We start from the raw sequence: 23,359 nt of genomic DNA on the forward strand, positions 1-23,359 counted from the left end.
CCAGAGGAGGTACAACATTTTCCCAAGAGCATAGTAAAACAACTAAATTAGTGGTAAGTATGGTCAGTTGGTGGTAAGTATCTTTTCTGCAGTCCAAAAAAGAAATTAATTTTGTGGTAAGTATATTCTTCTTGTATCATGGAAAAATTACTTTGGTAGTGAGCATACTTCCCAGTGGCCTTCAAAACAACATTATTTGGTGGCACATATATTTGCAACTGCTTCTGAAAGGAACAAGTGACATTTAATGACAATTAAAAGCTACATTTCATAACAGACAGAAAGTTCAGCTGGTGCAGCAAACTAACATCAGGTGCCAGGTGCATACAGAGCTCGTATGATGTGTTCTCAGGAATACAGTAAAGAAATACAGTTGATGGTAAGTACACGTCCCACATCCTGTGAAATGGTTAAATCAGGAACTTCTCTCAAAATATATCGAGCGAGGTGGCACAGTGGTGAGCTCACTGGACTCACATTCAGGGCGACTAACAGTTAAAGTCCATGCATTACTCTCCTGTGGCAACCTGTTCATCTCAGAGTAGCCCTTTCAACCTACAGCCTCAATTATCTGCTGGATGTATTCCAATCTCTGTTTTCCTCTACAGTTTTTGCTCTCTACAGCTCCATCTAGTCCACCCAGACTTGGGATTCCTGAGCTTTCTCTAAATCAGTACAGGCAAATGCCGAGATGGTTTCTCTGAAAGGGCACAATAAATAGCCTTCCCATCCTTGAAACAATCAGAGTTTGTGCTCAGACACTAAAGACCTCAGTGTTTATGGGACATTAAACACTTATCTTCCTTCATTTCTCCTTTCTCAATATTCTTTTGTCCACCAGAAATCACTAAGTACAACTGACTGTGTAATGTAGGTGAAAGCGAACCTGCACTCTCATTTACTTTAGCAGAGTGCATTGTGTCTCCATTCGTTAATGGGACAGTGTGACTCACGTGGGCTGTACAGTCTGTCGACCTGCTGCAAAGAGTCACTTAAGGCTTTTACTGGTCATGAGGGATATACTTAGCAGTAGCTGTGTTTCTTTACTGCATTTATGGGAATACATTGAACCACTTCTGCATGCTCCTGGCATCCAGTGATAGTCCGCTGCACCAGTTTACTTTCTTTTTGTTATGAAATATAGCTTTTAGGGCTGTGAGAAGTATACAGCCCACCAAATAACAGTGTTTTAATGGCTCTTGGAAAATATGCTTTCCATCAAAATAGTTTCTCAAAATGGTTTGGGAAGTACACTTACTGTATTTACCCGAATCTAAGCCACACTGGAATCTAAGCCACACCTGAAAAATGAGACTCGAAATCAAGGAAAAAAATTTTTCCCGAATCTAAGCCCCACTTGAAATTTGTGACTCAAAATTCAAGGGGGAGAAACGTTTTAGACCACATCTCCAAACCGAAACAAAGTTGGTCCATTTAGGTCGAATGAATGACGATACAGCTACAGTAGTTTGGTGCGTGCGGTAAACTTAGCAGTTAAGCTTTACCACGTAGTCATTGCTATGCGTCAGGCTCTCCGTCCGCATTTATACTAGAGAGTCTTTTTCAAGTGCTTCGTCTGGTTTGAATTGATTGCTTATTTTTCTTTGATCTGATAAGTGCCATTCTCTTTGTTACATTACAAATGTAATGTATTGCGAATATATAGAAAGAAGGATCCTTTATTGTATGATTATATGATAGCGGAACAAACACTGGCAGCAGTTACTTCTGTAAAATATCTGGGAGTATGCGTGCGGAACGATTTGAAGTGGAATGATCATATAAAATTAATTGTTGGTAAGGCGGGTACCAGGTTGAGATTCATTGGGAGAGTGCTTAGAAAATGTAGTCCATCAACAAAGGAGGTGGCTTACAAAACACTCGTTCAACCTATACTTGAGTATTGCTCATCAGTGTGGGATCCGTACCAGATCGGTCTGACGGAGGAGATAGAGAAGATCCAAAGAAGAGCGGCGCGTTTCGTCACAGGCTTATTTGGTAACCGTGATAGCGTTACGGAGATGTTTAATAAACTCAAGTGGCAGACTCTGCAAGAGAGGCGCTCTGCATCGCGGTGTAGCTTGCTCGCCAGGTTTCGAGAGGGTGTGTTTCTGGATGAGGTATCGAATATATTGCTTCCCCCTACTTATACCCCCCAAGGAGATCACGAATGTAAAATTAGAGAGATTAGAGCGCGCACGGAGGCTTTCAGACAGTCGTTCTTCCCGCGAACCATACGTGACTGGAACAGGAAAGGGAGGTAATGACAGTGGCACGTAAAGTGCCCTCTGCCACACACCATTGGGTGGCTTGCGGAGTATCAATGTAGATGTAGATGTAGATGTATAGGTGATTCCATCACTCTAAGCTCAAAATGCATTATAGGACTGTGCCATGCATTGTTTGTCGCGTTCTGATTATGCGTGTTTACGGCCTGTCGCCGCTCGCGGGATGGCTTGCTTTTGCGCACGCTACCGCCGCTTACAATTAAAAAAAAAAAAAAAAGAGAGAGGAATCGTCTCATCAGTGAGACAATGGCAAGAGACTGCTATTTGTTGTTACTTACACTGCTGGTTTCTTTGATAATGATCAACAAGAACCATATAATAGACTGCATATGATAGATGTTCCAAACGAAAGTTTAGCGAAAAATTTTCTCCGTTTGAAAATTTTTGCAGACGCCTCTTTAGTGCATTACATTCTGCACAGAAATTAGAGCCATCTTAGGTTTAAAAATCTGACTGTATCACTATTCAGCATAGGAATAATACGAATATAAACATGACATGATATATATATTCTTCCGCGTTTGCTGTTGTCTCACTCTAGTTTCGTAGTTTATTAGGAAGACAGGATTTAAATGAGATAGCAGGAATCACGTAGGAATACATGGCAAAATGTTTACATTCGTATTATTCCTATGGTGAAGAGAATACTGCATGTGATTCACAATTCATAAAAGTAGCTATTAACAACCATCTCTTGTCAGAGGTAGGACAAAAATTCAGAACGTAGACTTGGCCATATTGACAAACATCCCAAACAGTCTTCCAGTCGGATTTTCATAGTACATTGAAAGGCTGCAACATTCAGAGATGAAGAATATGGAATTTGTATTTACTTTGTTGGATAAAGTATGAAAATGCAGTGGTCGAAACTCGGGGCAGAGAAAAAAGCTCGTCTTCCACCCCCCCCCCCCCCCCCCCCCCACCTCCCTCCACCGTTTTTTTTTTTAATTTCTTTACTGACGCAGAGGTTTTGGCGCCAGTATTTATCTTTGTGCCTGCAAAGCATGCCTGTGTAGTGCTACATATATTCGACGGCAGAAGTTAGTTGTGGCGGCACCTACCAACATTTTTCAGAACTTCCGCTTACTTTGCACTTGATTCTAAGCTGCAGGTGGTGTTTTGGATTACAAAAACCGGAAAAAAGTGCAGCTTAGATTTGAGTAAATACGGTATTACACAATTATGTCTTTTGTGAATCTCGGGAAGCACACTTGCCAACCACTTAGTGGTTTTACAAAGCTTTTGGGAATATATATTACCATCTGTTGATGTACCTGGTATCTTGTGATAGTACACTGTACCAGATGCATAAAAATTGCTACAACAAACAGTTTTTGTTTGTTGTCAGATCACTACTATCGTCACTTGTGTAGTTGGAAAAAAAAAAATTGCCTCATTTTCACAGTGGAAAATAGCAGCCCACAAAAGGGCTCTAGGAGAAATACACTACCACTACAGTTTTTGTCCTAAACCACAAAAATAAAATTACAAAAATAAATAAATAAACAAACTGATCACATGTCAAATATAACATCAAAAAATTTGACTTTGCAATGGGATTAAAGCGTTAATGCTTAAAGACTGCCCAAGCATTGTTACTTTACAGTAAGAATTTTTGTCAGCATGCAAAGTTACCACACAATTGGCAAAAGCTACAGCGACGTCATATGAACATTCCACAGCCTTTGCAGTAACAAAATGTTAAAAATCGGCACTACAGAGATTGCTCAGAGCCAACAACAACTGACGACTGCTAACTTCAAATTATAGCTGACAGGTAGTACCTCAGGAACTTACTGTAACTGCACTGTGACTTTTTTGCAGATAATGGGGAGAGCTGTGTTGACTCACATGGTACACAACCATCTCGACACATTCAGTGGGGTCTCTAGGTGTCCATTATGTACTACAGTACAAACCCCCGGGAATGTAGTGCACAAAGAATCGTGGTGTACATGGAAACCGGTGGATGGCAAGCGACAATCTTTTTAAGGAGCACTAGTGAGAAAATTTAGAGAGATGGCTGTTGACGCTGACTGCAGAACAATCTACTGCGACTAATGTACATTCCATGTAAGGGCCATGAAGACAAGTTTAGAGAGATTAGGGCTCATTCAGAGGCATATAGACAAGTCATTTTGCCCTCACTCTGTTTGTGGTGCAACAGGAAAGGAGATTACTAGTGGCGATACAGGGTGTCCTCCAGCGGAACTTGGATCAGTGGTATTGTATTCCTTTCACAATAAGTGAACCATTTCTTTGATACCTGATGATCCTTGTAGAAGGGTGCGGAAATGGCCAGGTACCAATGCATGTCTGAAGTGTGAAGACCCACAGATTCAGCACATAGTTGAGTCAGTCTGGTTTTGGTCTTGTGTCACCTATGGATATCAAATGCCTCTAATAACTAGTAAGTATAATTTGAGAGCTGTGCAGTATCAGAACTGAATCCTCCAACCTACTGTTTAGCCAACAAAATGTCAAAATTTCAGCAATGGGTCTCTCGACAAATAGTGCACTATGGCATAGGTCCTGTTCTTAGCATGCATTTATTGTAATTTCCTGCTTAATGCAAAGTCATAAGCAACTGGAAAAAAGCACGGTAATTCCTGTATATAAGAAGAGTAAAAAAATGGACCCGCAACATTACAAACCAATATCCTTAACACTGGTTTGCTGCAGAATTCTTGAATGTATTTTCACTTTGATTTCCACGAGACAGAAAAGCTTCTGTTCACAAATCAGCACAGATTTAGAAATCATCGTTCGTGTGAAACTCGACTTGCTCCTTTCTCACAAGATATCCTGCAAATCAGCAATGAAGGGAACAGGCAGATTCCACATTGCTGTTTCCAGAAAGTGTTTGCCACAGTGCGCCACTGCATACTGTTGATGAAGGTCTGAAATTACAGATTAGGTTTCAAGATATGTGAATGGCTCGAGATGACTTCTTGTGTAGCAGAAGCCAGAATGTCGTCCTTGATGGTGAGTGTTCATCAGAGGCAGGGGTATTGGGGTTATTCTCAGGAGTGCCCCGGGGAAGTATGATGGCACCACCCTCATTCTCTATACAGGGTGTTACAAAAAGGTACGGCCAAACTTTCAGGAAACATTCCTCACACACAAATAAAGAAAATACGTTATGTGGACATGTGTCCGGAAATGCTTAATTTCAATGTTAGAGCTCATTTTAGTTTCGTCAGTATGTACTGTACTTCCTCGATTCACCGCCAGTTGGCCCAATTGAAGGAAGGTAATGTTGACTTCGGTGCTTGTGTTGACATGCGTCTCATTGCTCTACAGTAATAGCATCAAGCACATCAATACGTAGCATCAACAGGTTAGTGTTTGTCAGGAACGTGGTTTTGCAGTATGGATTAGCACTGGGCAATAGCCATGGTGCGGTACGTTTGTATCGAGACAAATTTCCAGAACGAAGGTGTCCCGACAGGAAGACGTTCGAAGAAATTGATCGGCATCTTATGGAGCACGGAACATTCCAGCCTATGACTAAGCGACTGGGGAAGACCTAGAACGACGAGGACACCTGCAATGGACGAGGCAATTCTTCATGCAGTTGACGATAACCCTAATGTCAGCGTCAGAGAAGTTGCTGCTGTACAAGGTAACGTTGACCACGTCACTGTATGGAGAGTACTACGGGAGAACCAGTAGTTTCTGTACCATGTACAGCGTGTGCAGGCACTATCAGCAGCTGATTGGTCTCCACAGGCACACTTCTGCGAATGGTTCTCCAACATTGTGTCAATCCTCATTTCAGTGCAAATGTTCTCTTTACGGATGAGGTTTCATTCCAACGTGATCAAATTGTAAATTTTCACAGTCAACATGAGTGGGCTGATGAGAATCTGCACGCAATTGTGCAATCACGTCATTGACACATATTTTCTGTGAACGTTTGGGCAGGCATTGTTGGTGATGTCTTAATTGGGCCCCATGTTCTTCCACCTACGCTCTATGGAGCATGTTATCATGATTTCATACCTGTGCTGCTAGAACATGTGCCTTTACAAGTACAACACAACATGTGGTTCATGCACGATGGAGCTCCTGCACATTTCAGTTGAAGTGTTCGTACGCTTCTCAACAACAGATTCGGTGACCGATGGATTGGTAGAGGCTGACCAATACCATGGCCTCCACACACTCCTAACCTCAACCCTCTTGACTTTCATTTATGGGGGCATTTGAATGCTCTTGTCTACGTAACCCCGGTACCAAATGTAGAGACTCTTCGTGCTCATATTGTGGATGGCTGTGATGCAATACGCCATTCTCCAGGGCTGCAACAGCGCATCAGGGATTCCATGAGAAGAAGGGTGGATGCATGTATCCTCGCTAACGGAGGACATTTTGAATATTTCCTGTAACAAAGTGTTTGAAGTCATGCTGGTACATTCTGTTGGTGTGTGTTTCCATTCCATGATTAATGTGATTTGAAGAAAAGTAATAAAATAAGCTCTAACATGGAAAGTAAGCGTTTTTGGACACATGTCCACATAACATATTTTCTTTCTTCGTGTGTGAGGAATGTTTCCTGAAAGTTTGGCAGTACCTTTTTGTAACATCCTGTATAGACTGGTGGTCCAAAACATTATGACCTGCTTAATAGCTTGTTTGTCCATCTTTGGGACAAAATACATCACTGATTCTGCGTATCAGGGATCAGACAGCTTGTTGTTAGGTTTGAGGAGGTAGGAAGCATTAGATGTCTACACACAGGTCTTGTAATTCACTGATTTGCATACGTGGTAATGATGCCCGATAGTGATCCAGATGGGTTTTTTAGGTTTACATCAGGCAAATTTGGCCACCAAGACATCAACGTGACGTCACTATAATGCTTTTCAAACCTCTGTAGCATGATTCTGGCTCTGAGACACAGACATTTACACTGCTGAAAGATGACATCGCTGTCGGGGAAGACATCAAGCATGAAGGGACACAGGTGATTCACAGCTGTCGGCATGTCTTTGATTACTACATGCAAGTGCAGGAGAATGTCTCCCAAGCATAATGCTGCTCCCACCAGCCAGCATCCGTGGTGTGCTGCACATTTGGAGCTGCCATTCACCTCAATGATGGTTTTTGTGGAGACACCTATCAACCTAGTGTAGCAAAAATGGGATTCACCCAAAGAGCCAACATTTCCATTGATTGATGGTTTAATCCGAATGGTCCTGTGCCCACTGCAATCACAACTGATGATGTTGTTGGGTAGACATGTGAACATGTAGGAGTGGTCTGCTGCGGAGATCTGTGTTCCAGAATTTACAATGAACAGTGTGCTATGGAACACTTGTGCGTGCACTAGCGTTGTGCTCTTTCAGCAGAGTTGCTACAAATCACCGTCTATCCTACATTGCAGCCAGACATGCCGCCAAACCCCAAGTACTGTGAAGAGTCATGGATGTCTAACCATTTAGCACCTAGTGATAGATAGCACATGAACATTTGACCAGCATTGCCGCTTTTGAGATGTGTGTCACACGCTTAGCATAATAATAATCTGCCATTTATCAAAATCACTTATCTCAACTGATTTCCCCATTTGCAGCCCATATCTTACCTAAGTGAGCCCCCACCCCCCTCTGCTCTATTTACATATTTTTGTTACCGCATCACATGCCCGCAATGCCACCAGGCAGCATCCAACTTGCAGTGGGCAGTGGTCATAATGTTTTGGCTAATAAGTGTACATTAAGGATCTGACAGCCAATGTGGCCAGCACTATGAGGCTGTTTGCTGATGACGCTATTGTGTATGAGCAAATGTCGCCATTGAGTGACTATAGGAGGATATAAGATGACTTAGACAAAATTTGTGATTGGTGAGATGAATGGAAGCTTACTGTAAATATAAAAAAATGTAGGTTAATGCAGATGAGAAGGAAAAAAAATCCCATGATGTTTGAATACAGCATCAGTAGTATGCTGCTTGACAGTCACGTCAATTAAATACCTAGCCATAATGTTGCAAAGCAGTAAGACATGAAACAAGCAAAATTGGTTGTAGGGAAGGCAAATGGCCAAATAGGTTTATTGCAAGAATTTTAGGAAAGTGTAGCTTGTCTGTAAAGGACACAACACTAGTGTGACCCATTCTTTAGCATTGCTTGAGTGTTTGGGATCTGCATGACATTGGATTAAAGGAAGACATTGAACCAATTCAGAGATTTATCACCAGTAAGTTTGAAACTTCCTGGCAGATTAAAACTGTGTGCCCGACCGAGACTCGAACTCGGGACCTTTGCCTTTCGCGGGCAAGTGCTCTACCAACTGAGCTACCGAAGCACGACTCACGTCCGGTACTCACAGCTTTACTTCTGCCAGTACCTCGTCTCCTACCTTCCAAACTTTACAGAAGCTCTCCTGCGAACCATGCAGAACTAGCACTCCTGAAAGAAAGGATACTGCGGAGACATGGCTTAGCCACAGCCTGGGGGATGTTTCCAGAATGAGATTTTCACTCTGCAGCGGAGTGTGCGCTGATATGAAACTTCCTGGCAGATTAAAACTGTGTGCCCGACCGAGACTCGAACTCGGGACCTTTGCCTTTCGCGGGCAAGTGCTCTACCAACTGAGCTACCGAAGCACGACTCACGTCCAGTACTCACAGCTTTACTTCTGCCAGTACCTCGTCTCATACCTTCCAAACTTTACAGAAGCTCTCCTGCGAACCATGCAGAACTAGCACTCCTGAAAGAAAGGATACTGCGGAGACATGGCTTAGCCACAGCCTGGGGGATGTTTCCAGAATGAGATTTTCACTCTGCAGCGGAGTGTGCGCTGATATGAAACTTCCTGGCAGATTAAAACTGTGTGCCCGACCGAGACTCGAACTCGGGACCTTTGCCTTTCGCGGGCAAGTGCTCTACCAACTGAGCTACCGAAGCACGACTCACGTCCGGTACTCACAGCTTTACCGAGGTACTGGCAGAAGTAAAGCTGTGATTACCGGACGTGAGTCGTGCTTCGGTAGCTCAGTTGGTAGAGCACTTGCCCGCAAAAGGCAAAGGTCCCGAGTTCGAGTCTCGGTCGGGCACACAGTTTTAATCTGCCAGGAAGTTTCATATCAGCGCACACTCCGCTGCAGAGTGAAAATCTCATTCTGGAAACATCCCCCAGGCTGTGGCTAAGCCATGTCTCCGCAGTATCCTTTCTTTCAGGAGTGCTAGTTCTGCATGGTTCGCAGGAGAGCTTCTGTAAAGTTTGGAAGGTAGGAGACGAGGTACTGGCAGAAGTAAAGCTGTGAGTACCGGACGTGAGTCGTGCTTCGGTAGCTCAGTTGGTAGAGCACTTGCCCGCGAAAGGCAAAGGTCCCGAGTTCGAGTCTCGGTCGGGCACACAGTTTTAATCTGCCAGGAAGTTTCATATCAGCACACACTCCGCTGCAGAGTGAAAATCTCATTCTGGAACCAGTAAGTTTGATCAGCACATAAGTATTATAGAGATGCTTCATGAACTCAAATAGGAACCCCTGGAGGGAAGATGATATTCATTTCACAAAACACTATTTAACTATTTAGGTACCTCGTACTTGAGGTTGACTGCAGGATGATCCTACAGCCACCAATTTACAATTAATGTAAAGGCCACAAGGACAAGAGAAATTAGGGCTTGTACAGAGGCATATAGACTGTCGTTTTTCCTAGCACTATTTGTCAGTGGAACAGGACAAGAAATTACTAAGGTGGCTTGTGGGGTATGTACGTAATTTTAATCAGCATGATAGATACATTTTTGTACATGTTTACTTTCAAGGAACTTTGTTGTGCTGTTCTTTTTTAATAAAAACAAATACAAAGCTCGTGTGGGGTATGTACATAATTTTAATCAGCATGATAGATACATTTTTGTACATGTTTACTTTCAAGGAACTTTGTTGTGCTGTTCTTTTTTAATAAAAACAAATACAAAGCTCGTGCTTATTCACTCCATTTATGGCTGATGAAAGTATCTAATGTAATTATCATCTTTCTCATGTTCCCAGTACCTCGGAAACTCTCTGTCAATTGTATTTCTTTTTATTTGGCATTTATGGCGTGGACATCTTGGAATTCACGAGCATCTATTCTGTTATCAGAAACATTACATTCTCTTCAGACCATTCTGCTGCTCAAAGATCTTGAGTTGAAGACAAAAGTTCACTGATGAAACACCAGAATTTAGCTCTTTCTCTCCTGCTCTCACCAATGCAGAGATGATGGAGACTTCGTTTGACAGTTCATCGAAGGACTGATAATGGGCAGAACATGAGTGAACACCTGTGAATGCTAACCAAATGCAACAGAATGGTGTCTGCTTGTGCTCAGCTACTGTTCAGAGCCATAGATAATTCTTGTTCATTTGTGTCCGCTCCAGTGAAAAATGTGTTTCAGACCTGCAGTCCAGTCTTTTAAGTTTAGCAGGCAGATGGATCGGTCATGTTTTGGGCCAGTATGGTATACAGATGTCTGACACATCTCATTTCTAATAAGGCTATTTGAGGGCTGTGCAATATGATGATAGGATCCTCGAACCTACTGTCCTGTCATATAGTCGACATTTGGATGATCATTGGTTGTGTTTCAAGATGCCAATGCACAAGTACACCATGGGATACGAATGATGGAGGAAATCAAAGTCAAAATGAGGGCAGCTCAGTCTGTATTATTGTAAAATATTAGGAGAGAGAGAGTCACAGACATGATATGCGAGTTGAGATGGTAATCACAAAAAGAAATACTTTTTTGCTGTGGCAAGATCTTTTCACAAAATTCCAGTCTCCAACTTCATCCTCCAAATGCAAAAACATTTTAATTTTCATAGCACTCACCTTCATAGGGAAAAATGATCGTTATAATAAAACACAACGAATCAGAGATCACACAGAGCAATTTAAGTGTTACTTTTCCCCACACATTGTTCAAGAGTGGAACGGTAGAGAAACAGTATGGAAGTGGTTTGATAAATCCTCTGTCAGGCACTGAGCTGTGAAATGCAGAGTAGTCATATAGATGCAGACATTTCATATCCCATAAGCACGGTGGTTGTGGAGGTTTAGTGGGTAGCGCACTAGACTCCAATCAGGAGGTCCTGGGCTCGATTCCCCATAAAACATAAAAGGTGGGGAATTTTCCTTGTTCCAGTGACTGCAGGATGGCCCCCAGGTGACGCCAACCTGCTATCAGGTGACTCCTGGGGATATTTCCCAGGGGTAAAAGGAAGCTGGGGTGATAGGCCATTAACCCTCTCCCTCCTAGTGCCACAGTGAACAAAGGCTGCACCCTACCTGCTGTCAGGACAACAGCCCAGTCACTGCCTGTCATCATAGACCTTACTTTTACTTTTATGTTGTATGCATCTGAACAATTACTTTAACACAGAACAAATACGGAAATGAACAAGACCAGAATAATTAACATATTCTGTTGGATTTTCTGTTGCGGCTATATCATAAATTAAACAACAGCAGAAAGACATCTTCAATCAATTCTCTAAAATTCATGACATAAAAGTATTGTATAAATCATTAAAACTCTACTGTACTCTATCGAAATTGTAATTCTCCTGGGTAGATGCCAACGTTAGCATGCAGCTAGAGCCAGTGTGGACATGGTTTTTAGGCTGTTGTCAACATCCGACTAGATGAATAGCAAACTGGTATGCACACCCCACATCAGTTACATGATCCTCAAACATTTTGAAACATTCTCACACTTTCACACACGATAATATTAGATACATACAGATACAGGGTACATAACTTTCACTCTGGTGTGGGTTGGAAGGGGGGGAGGGGGGGGGGAGGTGGCATGGAAAGGGCATCTGGCCACAATTTACCACTAATACTGCCAAATCCACATTAACATGCTGAGACTGTGATAGCAGGGGATAAAGACTAAGAAAAAGAAAAAGTAAAATGTATCAAAGTTGTGAGGTAAAAGTCTGTGCCCACTGCCAGAAGAAAATTCACTCTAGATTTAATGTTGCAACAGTGCATATGGAGTACATGAAATGATCACATTTACAGATCAATACTGCAAATGCTTCTCAGCTAGCATGTATCGACCCGTGCCAAAACACACACATTAGTACGTGGTGTAGCCCTCACTGGTGACAGTGCAGGCACTGACTACGGCATTCAGCCGGCCGAAGTGGCCATGCGGTTAAAGGCGCTGCAGTCTGGAACCGCAAGACCGCTACGGTCGCAGGTTCGAATCCTGCCTCGGGCATGGATGTTTGTGATGTCCTTAGGTTAGTTAGGTTTAACTAGTTCTAAGTTCTAGGGGACTAATGACCTCAGCAGTTGAGTCCCATAGTGCTCAGAGCCATTTGAACCATTTTTGACTACGGCATTCAGTCGATAGTACAGATGGCAAAAACTGTCCTGAGATAAATTATGTCACACATGCTCAATCTGTTCAGATAGTTATGTAAGAGTTGTTGGTTGACAAGTTGCACGAGTCACTTCTCATCCCATGTTCCCACATGTGCTCGGTTGGAGACAAACTCGTAGAACATGCTGGCCCGGGAAGTCACTGCTCATCTTTCTGAGAACACTGAGTTTCATGGGCAGCGTGTGGGTCCTCACTATACTGTTGGAACAGTGCATTACCTTCCAGTTACAAGAATGCAAAAATAACAGGTGTAACATCATTCTGCATGTACCAAGTGCAGAAACACCACAGATGAATGAGAGTTGTAGTTTATCGCACCACAGACCATAAGGCCTGGGGTGGGGCCACTGTATCTTGGGCAAATGCACTCTACAAGAGAGTGCTCACCAGATTTATGTCATTTGCTGATACGACCATCACTTGCGTGTGAGCGGAATCTGCTTTCATCACTTACAACCATGGCGTGCCATGCCATCCTCAAATAGATCCTCTAATGGCACCACTCGAACCATGCATGTCAGTGCTGAGGCACGATTGGAGGACAGGATAGATGTGTGCACGTCCGTAACGCAACTGGCAATAACTGCTTCGCAACAGTTTGTGTTGACACATCTGGGGCTCACAAGACCTTTTATCTGTGCTGTGGTAGCCGTACGATCTGCAACTGCTGCCCTTTCAGTACAACAATCCTAGTGAGCATCTGTGCTGTGTGGATGTCCAGAACCTCAATTATGTGTGTGAGAATGTTTACGTGACTACTGATACTAGCAGCGTTGCATAACTGATGCAGCACATCCAACTTGTGTGGATATTCCCCCGAAAGGACCATCCTGCCACTCGGAAGCCCACAATTTTACCCCTTTTTAAACTCACTCGTTGGCTATAAGAATCACGAGTGTGCCTTCCTGGCATGGTTGCCTGCTTGCTTCACATGTCTGCATCACACTGGCTGTGAGCATTTCCTATTAAAGGGTAGACACATATAGCACTCTGATAGCTATGCCATTACACTATCTGTTGGCGGATGACACTGAAACCATTGCCAGTACATCTACTACTCCCAGGTGACATACGTTGTCATCGGAACAAAATTGACATTGTATTTCCAGGCGTACAATATAAGCTGTATCAGCAGAAATATGTGACTAAAAAGATGCTAGCCTTACATTATTCTTGCACATTATCATTATCTTTGATGTTAATATGACAAGAAACATGAAAAATGCAATATCGAAAGTGAAGTTCATGGGAGAGATCCATGAACTGTTCAAAGTAAAGACAGGAGTGAGGCATGAGGAGAAAATAATCAGGACATGGGACAAAAGAGACAGATGGGTGAAGACTGAACCGTCGCCCTCCAAGTGCCGTGCCAAACAAAGAAAGTTGATGATTGAAATTTTAAGAACCTGCTCCAGCAAAATGCTTTTGCTTTATTGACTGCCACCATAATTCACATGTGATATCTGCGGCATGCACTTTCCTGTTTGCTAATAATACAAAATGAGCTGCCCTTCTTTGAACTTTTAAATGATGTCCTCTGTCAGTCCTATCTGGTAAGGATCCCACACCATGCAGAATACTCCAAAAGAGGACTGACAAGTATAGTTGTAGATAGTCTCTTTAGTAATCCTAATCTTCTAAATGTTTTACTATTAAATCACAGTCTTTTGTTTGCTTTCCCACCGCATTATCTATGTGAGCATTCCAATTTAAGTTATTTGTAAATGTAATTCCTAAGTATTCAGTAGACTTCACAGCCTTTAGATCTGCGTGAATTATCGTGTGACCAAAATTTAGTAGATGCCTTTTACTACTCATGCGGATGACATAACAATTTTTATTATTTAAGGTCAGTTACCACTTTTTGCATCATATGGATAGGTAGCCTAAATCATTTTGCAGTTCATTTTGATCATCTGATCGCTTTACAAGACAGTAAATGATTTGCAAGACTGTAAATGATAGCATCATCTAAGAGGACTGCTCAGATTCTCTCTTAAATTGTTAATGAATATCAGCAACAGCAGGTGGTCTATAACACTTCCTTGAGGAATGTCAGATATCACTTCTGTTTTACTTGACGATTTTCCATCAATTAATATGAACTGTGACCTTTCTGACAGGAAACCACACATCCAGTTGCACAACTGAGACAATACACCATAGGCACACAATATGATTAGAAAATGCTTGTGAGGAACTGTTTCAAAAAGTCTTCTGGAAATCTACAAATATGGAATCAATTTGAGATCCCCAGTCGACAGCACTTATTACTCTGTGTGACTAAAGAGCTAGCTGTGCTTTAAAAGGTCGATATTTCTGAATCTATCTTGGCTATTTATCAATGAATCATTATCTTTGAGATAATTCATAATATTCAAACACAATATATGTTCCAAAATCCTAATGCAAATCAACATTAGTGATATGAGTCTGTTATTTAGTAGATTACTCCTCTTTTCTTTCTTGAGCATTGGTGTGACCTGAGCAACTTTTCAGTCTCTAGGTATGGATCTTTATCAAATGAGCGGCTATATATGATTTCTAATGGAGCTATTGTATCAGCATTCTCTGAAAGAAACATAATTGCTTTATGACACTGAGGAGAGCTACTACTAAGTTACTCACAGTTGCAGTTGTTCTTGATTTGAATACTGCAATATTTACTTTGTTGTCTTTGGTGAAGAAATTTCAGAAATCCATGTTTAGTAACCCTGCTTTAGTAGCACTGTCATCAGTAACATTACCACAGCTATTGCGCAGTGAAAGTATTGGTTGTGTCTTGCCATTGGTGTACTACACATGCAACCAGAACCTCTTTGGATTTTCTTCCAGATTTCAAAACGAAGTTTCACTATGGGAACTATTAAACACATCTTGCACTGAAACCCACCCTAAGTTTCGAGCTTCAGTAAAACATTGCTAATCTTGGAGATTTTGCATTCTTTTAAATTTTGACATGCTTTTTTTCATTGCTTCTGCAGCTGAGTTTTGACATATTTTGTGCACCACCCTTTTAATTTATTTGGTATCCTTTCAATTTATTTGGTATATATCTCTTAATTGATGTCGATACTATTTCTCTGAATTTAAACCATCTCTGGTCTACACTTACATAGTCAGACTTGAAGGAGTAGAGACTTAGTAGAGACCGTCTTCTTGGAAGGCATCAAGTTAATTTTTATCTGCTTTCTCATTAAATGCCTTATTGTGTAGGGCTGGAAATTAATAGAGATAAGGCAAACAGAATGTGCAAAGTAAGTGGAAATTACTCGTCTCTTCCCCGATTACAGTGCAATAGAAGATATTACAAGATGTTGACAGATTGCCATATCTCGGTAGCTTTATATGTAATAATGAGGTCACAGATGCAGAAATCACCAGCAGAACTGGAAAATTGGTCCATATGGCAATTAGGTCTGTAATATGTCAACAAAGCTTTGACTGTACTCCTTTATCGTTTATATGTGTGAGACTTGGAAAATGTCAGTAAAATCAGCACACAGTCTCCATATTTTTCACCAACAATGCTATAGATGAATTCTGAAGATGTTAACCCAACCAAGTTACAAACGATGAAGTGCTGAGAATACGAGGTCTACACAGCCTGCACAAACTTAATGTTGAAAGAAGACTGAAGATTGCAGGTTATGTTCTACGCATGTAAGGTGGAAGAATCCCAAAATCAACACTGTTGTGGAAATCAATGGACAGATACAGATGTACAGGAAGACCTGTTAACACCTGGAACTTTTGCAATGAATCTTCAATGCATGGACACAAACTTGGAGGAAGGTGAGAACTTGGCAGCTGATCGAGTGAACTCTGTGAAACCAGTTCCTTGTATGGTACACAGCAAATCTGAGTAAGTTAGTAAGTAAGTAAGTAAGTAAGTAAAGTAAGTACAACTGGGGATTTTGCAAAACTGTTGGATGATCGATATTATTGTCTAGATTTGACACTGTTGGACTTCTACCTTTTCCTTGATGTGTATTCTTCAAATTGTGAGTTTTATGAGAAAGCTGATAGGTACTTACCAACCAACCTTCCCTCACATGAACTGACATTGTCTCTTTATAAATTCTACTGTGCTAACAATCATCCACTGAGAATCCTCGACTAGGTCTCCGCAGCTCAAATGAGCCAGTTTCTTTTAAATTTCTGTCTTTGGCTATAATTGTCTTCCAAGTATGGTGACACAACATCCTGTCATGAAACTTTTGCCTTTACACTTTTTTACTTTTCTGGACACTGCCTTTTTCTGCACTGTGCACTAAATACACTATGTGAGTAACGCCCAATCTCCAACAACCAATCGTGAACTGTAAACAGTTGTAAACTCTACCAGGGCACATAACAAACAATTAACATTTGTGTTTTAGTGTTCTAAGCTGTGAGGTCATCAGTGGACAAATAATTTAGTACTTATTCTTGGACAGCCAGAGTGGCCGTGCGGTTCTAGGCGCTACAGTCTGGAACCGAGTGACCACTACGTTCGCAGGTTTGAATCCTGCCTCGGGCATGGATGTGTGTGATGTCCTTAGGTTTGTTAGGTTTAATTAGTTCTAAGTTCTAGGCGACTGATTACCTCAGAAGTCGCATAGTGCTCAGAGTCATTCGAACCTATTCCTGACGTGCTGTTGTTTGGAACAACAACTGACATGATCCAAAATATTACTTTCTTTTATTATAGCTTCACTTTTATTTTGTCTAATGATTACTAATTTCAGTATCAAATTCCATCATCAAGCCACTATATGATCAGAAAGCATAGTGTATCGTTAAAATATTGTTTAATAAACAGATTACCATTATATCATCATTCCTTAAAATAATGTCCAAAGTGGAAGGACAGATGATTAATTTTGAGTATATACAAAAGTCAGAGTACTGAACCGGATATGAAAGAAGGAAAACCAGAAGGGCAGTGAGAGACGGGTGCCTTCTATCACCTTACTTCCTTAATATGTTCATCAAGGAAGTAATAACAACAACAAAGAAAAGATGGCCAGAATCAAAAGGTAATTTCTGGAATACGCCAAGGAAATGTGATAGGATCATTACATTTACAATGTATATAAATGATCCAGTAGAACGTGTCAGAGGCTCCTTAATATTGTTCACAGGTACTACACTTGTCCATCAGAAAGTAGCAACAACAGATGGCAGTATCAATTTGCACAATGACCTGCAGAGGATTGGTGGCAGTTGACCCTGCACATAAATAAATGTAACATATCACACACACACACACACACACACACACACACACACACACACACACAGAAAAAGAAATCCAATACTGTACAACTACACTATTAATGACAAATTGCTGGAAACAGAATCTACCATAAAATATCTAGAAGTAACTATCCAGAGCAACCTTAAAGTGGAATGACGACATAAAACAGCAATAGAAAAGCAGATGCCAGACTAAGATTCTCAGGAAGAATCTTAAGTGAATGTAAATTACCCCCGTGTCCTTACCCAGTAGGACTGACAGAAGAGAGAAAGAAGATCCAATGAAGTGCGGAGTGTTTTGTCACAGGATCATTTAGTCACTGTGAGATCATTACAGAGATGCTCAGCAACTCCAGTGGTAGATGCCATAAGAGAGCAGTTGTGCATCACGGAAAGATTTACTACCCAAATTTTGAGAGAGTAGTTTCCGAGAAGAGTCTGACAACATAATAGTTTCTCTCATATACAATTCACGAAATGATCACGAGAAGAAAATTTGAGAAGTTAGAGATAATACAGAAGCGTACTGACAGTCATTCTTCCCAAGCACTGTTCACAAGTGGAACAAGGCAGAGGGGATCAGTTGGTGGCATGAGACGTACCCCCTGCCACACACAGTTAGGTTTTTGGAGCATGATGTCGATATGGAAATTTAATTGCATGCATATACACTGCAGATTGATGACATCACAATAGTAAATCAAAGTAGGAACTAAATAAAATGTTTCAGGCCTTAAATCAAGAAGTGGTAAAACTAAAGCTAAATATGAATACAAAGAAGACAAAAGTTATGGCTACGGACAAGAAAGGAGGTGGAGGTTGAACTGACACAAGAACAGGCAATGAGCAACTCAAGAAAGGAACTGAAATTTAGTATCTCAGTAGCATTTTGCAAGAAAACAATCAATATTTCAAAGCATTCAAGAAAAGAATAGCACAGGTGAAGAGTTCCTTCCAAAATAAGAAGAAGCTGCAACTGAATAAACATATCAGCTTCCACATTAACAAAATATTTGTAAAGACCTTTGTGTGGAGTGTTCTGACACACAGATGCAAAATCTGTACATTAGAAAAGCCAAAGGAAGCTCGCCTCAAACCTGCTGAAATGTGGTTCTGGAGGAGAAATACAAGAACTAGCTGCATTGACAGAAAAATCAAAGGAAATAGGAGAGAAGAAAAAACCACTGAAAGTTATAATCCAGGGCAAAGCAAAATACACTGGACACTTAACTGGAGATGATAATCTTTTAAAAAACATTTCTGAAGGCAAGATCGTAGGTAAGAAAATAAGGGGATGACTGAGAACATCCTACTTAAACAATATGATCAATGAATGGTATTTTCATCACGCATGGAGATGAAGACAACTGCTGGAGAGAGGAAGCTGTGGCTGCAGAGACAAGGTTTAACCTTTTGGAAGAGTAAGGACAAACTAATACAAAATATGAGTCTGCATGGTAGCTACATATGGAATAAATGACAACTTCTTGTGTGCAGTCATCCAGTCTCTTACCCCAGTAGGTGTCTTATCTACTAAAAGTAAAGGTCACTGTTATGCTTTCAATAGATGTGAACTGCACCCTGAAAATGGTATGTCTAGTTTGCAGTTGTACAGAAGCTTTTTATTTTGCAAAATGGTTCAAATGGCTCTAAGCACTATGGGACTTAACATCTGAGGTCATCAGTCCCCCAGACGTAGAACTACTTAAACCTAACTAACCTAAGGACATCCCTGCCTGAGTTAGGATTCGAACCCACGACCGTAGCAGCAGCACGGTTCCGGACTGAAGTGCCTAGAACCGCTCGGCCACAGTGGTCAGCTTTTATTTTGCAAAGAAATTTTTGATAATAAGATGAACTGATGCTGGTACTCGCTACTGAAACCAGTAGTACTTAGACACAACAAAAATGTGACTACAGAATTAAGAATAATTTTTCCAAACTATGGAGTATTTTTTTCAAATCAACACCACAATAGAGGAAACTTATTTTAAACTAAAGACACAAAAGAAAAAAAGAGAAACTGTAAAGATCTTGAGTCTCATAAGACTCTCCTGGGAGGAAAATATAAGATATTTAATTGGTAAACTTGCAAGGCACACTTTTTTATGTTGTATAAACTATGAAACTGTTAGCATCGTCAGCTAAAATTTACTTCTTCTGTCTTAATATACCTTCCTTCACTTACAGCTGCAGTGTGGAGACAGGGGTGAGGGTGGGAGCAGGGATGGGGGTGAGGGTGAGGGCGTATTGCTTTAAAATGGTGATTATTGTGTTGATATTCTTAACAACAGATTTATATCTTTTGCTTATGAAAGTCTGCATGCGATGACAGCTGCACTAGTAATACCTTTACAGGTTTGTATTCAAGTTGCAAGGCTAGATCTATGCCAGCCATGACACGCTCCCAGCCTTTCCTCCTCATGATCTGGTTGTAGCGTCGGGTCTGCAGGGTGTCTAAGCTGATGTTCAGACCGTCAAGCCCTGCCCTCTGCAAGGCAACCAGCTGTCTTGTCAACATGAGGCCATTGGTTGTCATTAAGACACTTTTGAGATCTTTCATTTCCTTCAAGGCACCTGTGAAACAGCAAATTATTCTAAAGAAACTGAAACAAATAATTTGTAACATTGCTGCTGCATATGAAACAAAACTCCAGTTGATAAATTGAAAATACAAATTCCTTAAAAGTCAACTGTACATTTGCCCTAATATCAAGAGATATGAAGGGTAAATAAACTGAAGTGAAGAATGCAAGTTAAGATAGCAATGAAAAAATAATTAGAGGCATAAGATCACCTACTGCAACAGGGAAATGGGAATCAATATGAACCATTACCCATCTACTGTCAACTCATTCCATGTCTCCATGCACACTGTATAAACCACTGTGGGTTGTACGACAAAGTACATTGTTGTACCACACATTACGGTTTTTCCCCATTCAATGCTCATGTGGAGTGTGGGAAGAATGATTCTTTAAATGGTTCTGTGCATGCTGTAATTAATCTTGCCTTCATGGTCCCTATAGGAGTGATACATATGCGGTTATTGTATAATCCCTAAATACCTCACTTAATACAGGTTCCTGAAATTTCATAAGTTAGGTTTTGTCATATATTTGGCATCTATCTTCACTTGTCTGGCATTTCCAATTTTTAGTAGCTTCTTGATGCTCTCCCATGCATCAAATAAATCTATGATCAATCATGCTACACTATTTTGTATACATTCAATGTCTGCCATTAGCCTTATTTGTTATGGGTCGTACTTAAGCAATATTCTAGAATGGGCCACACAAGTATTTTGTAAGCAATGTCCTCTATAGACTGATTGCATTTTCCAGTATCTTACCAATGAATTGAAGTCTGCATTCTGCTTTGCCTACAAGTGAGTCTATGTCACCATTTCATTTCATCCAGATATTTGTATTAGTTGGCCAATTAAAACTGTGATTATTTGATAATGTAGTCATACAATACTGTCTTTTTTTTTGTTTTGTGATGTGCTCCAATTTACATTTCTGAAAACTTAAACTCAGTTTGCCTATCTTTGGACCAAATTGAAATGTTATGATCTGACTCAAATTTGTGCAGATTTTTTTCAGGCAATAATTCATTATAGACAACTCTATCATCCAGGAAAAGTATGAGGTTCCTTATAATATCGTCTTCCAGAACATTAAGGTACAACATAAATGTAATGGTATAAATTACTATAACTGTATAAATAAGTTTATAAGTGTGTAAAATACATTGAACTATTTGTTACAACAAAATATTGTACCAGTATACTCAGCAAGATGTTAAATCAGCAGATAGCTACATTTTATGTTCAACATTTTGTGTACAACATATATGCTGGAAAGGATTTATACCCAAATTAAATAAATCTGAAGAAATGGTAGTGTGTGTCTGGAAAAAAAATCCGTAAAAACTCATACAGTCCAATTTGCTATTATGTCACTGTTACTGAAATATAATACAAAGTAACTGAATTTGATGAACATTCTCAGAGTGCAATATGCCTCAGAGTAAAATGCACAGTAATGTCAACATTATTTTTCAAGGCTATGTTTGTGAAAATGGATGAAAGCAAACCACACATTTTGTCCTCAATCTGCGGAAGCATTATGCACTGTGAAACACTGTACTGCTGTTCTACATAAAAGCTGTCTCATTGCCAACATCTTTCCCCTGCTGGCTGTTCTACACTTCTCATCATTGATTCAACACGTTGTAAGATATTTTATGCTGTATGACACCACAGTCCAGTCTGGTTAGGACAGCATAAAAATAATATATGAATTTCAGTATTGAAACTGGAACAGCAGAACAGTTCTCATCACACTGGATATCAAATCGAGGTTGGATTACAGCCATGGGTACATCATTTCATGCTACTCAACTGTATGTCATATGTCAGAGTTCTTCAACTGTAGTGGCTGGCGACTGGTGGCTGGCGACTGGTGGCATACCCATCTCTTGGCATCCTGTGAACAGACGTTCTCCACAGGTGACAGATTTGAAGAAAATGCTGGATGCGGCAACAGTGGAACACTCTCTGTATCGAGGTAGCTCAGTACAGCTCAGGTGATGTGTAGTCTTGCATTATCTTGTTAAAAGATAACATCACGGAGCCCTTGAAAATAGGGCACAGCGATAGGCCTTAACAAAACACAAATGCAATGGCTGCTGTCCAAATTACTGGCTATGTGAACCAGAGGTTGTGACATGTATCCAGTTGCACCCCATACCATCACATCACATGCTGGACCCGCATGGGAATGACAGGTACAATCTGGCCAGGTCTGTTGGCATCAGAGCCTCCACACACAAGTACATCAATTGTGACGATGTTGCAGAACCGAGACTCATCTGATACAATGACACAGTGCCATTCCTGTGTCTGGCATTGTTGTCAGTTGCACCGCTGTCAGTTCAACTCTCTCTAGAGCTGCATTAATGGCTTGACAGTCTGTGCTGCTCCAGATGCCATCACATTGTATGTGTGGATACTTGTCTCACTGTATACAAGCCCACTTCCTGACTAAATGTACACAACTTCACTGCAGGATCATGTACGCATGAGCGAACACTTGTCTGCCCTCTCAGGTGCTAGTTGGATGGCACTACGGAGGCCCTGCAAGGCATTTAGCATGGCCCTCCTGAACCTACCAATTCTATGTTCACACAAATTGAGATTCTGAGCAATGCAAGCAGCAATATAGTGAAACAATAAACCAGAGTCTCAGCAGACCATGAGCCTGCAACTGCCAAATCTGGAATGCTGATAAACATTTCTCCTTCTTCCATTATGCTTAACACGGTCATCGTGTAAACAACTAACACTGAAATAGAAGTTCTGAATGAGAAACCTGCTCCATAAGCTTTTCTTGCATACAGAATATGCATGGGAGTGCTGAAAAGT

The 23,359-nt window shown here is 40.9% G+C and overlaps 1 protein-coding gene and 1 non-coding gene across 2 annotated transcripts in view; both read left to right on the forward strand.

Moving 5' to 3' along the window:
- LOC126440335 (molybdenum cofactor biosynthesis protein 1-like) overlaps positions 1–23,359 on the forward strand; it is a 370,799-nt gene that overhangs the window by 266,336 nt on the left and 81,104 nt on the right. The window lies entirely within an intron of this gene.
- On the forward strand, positions 9,280–9,354 carry Trnal-caa (transfer RNA leucine (anticodon CAA)). Its single transcript has one exon. It is a non-coding gene; the product is annotated as a tRNA-Leu (tRNA).

The sequence above is a fragment of the Schistocerca serialis genome, unplaced genomic scaffold (genome assembly GCF_023864345.2).
Source record: "Schistocerca serialis cubense isolate TAMUIC-IGC-003099 unplaced genomic scaffold, iqSchSeri2.2 HiC_scaffold_1362, whole genome shotgun sequence".
Classification (NCBI taxonomy): domain Eukaryota; kingdom Metazoa; phylum Arthropoda; class Insecta; order Orthoptera; family Acrididae; genus Schistocerca; species Schistocerca serialis.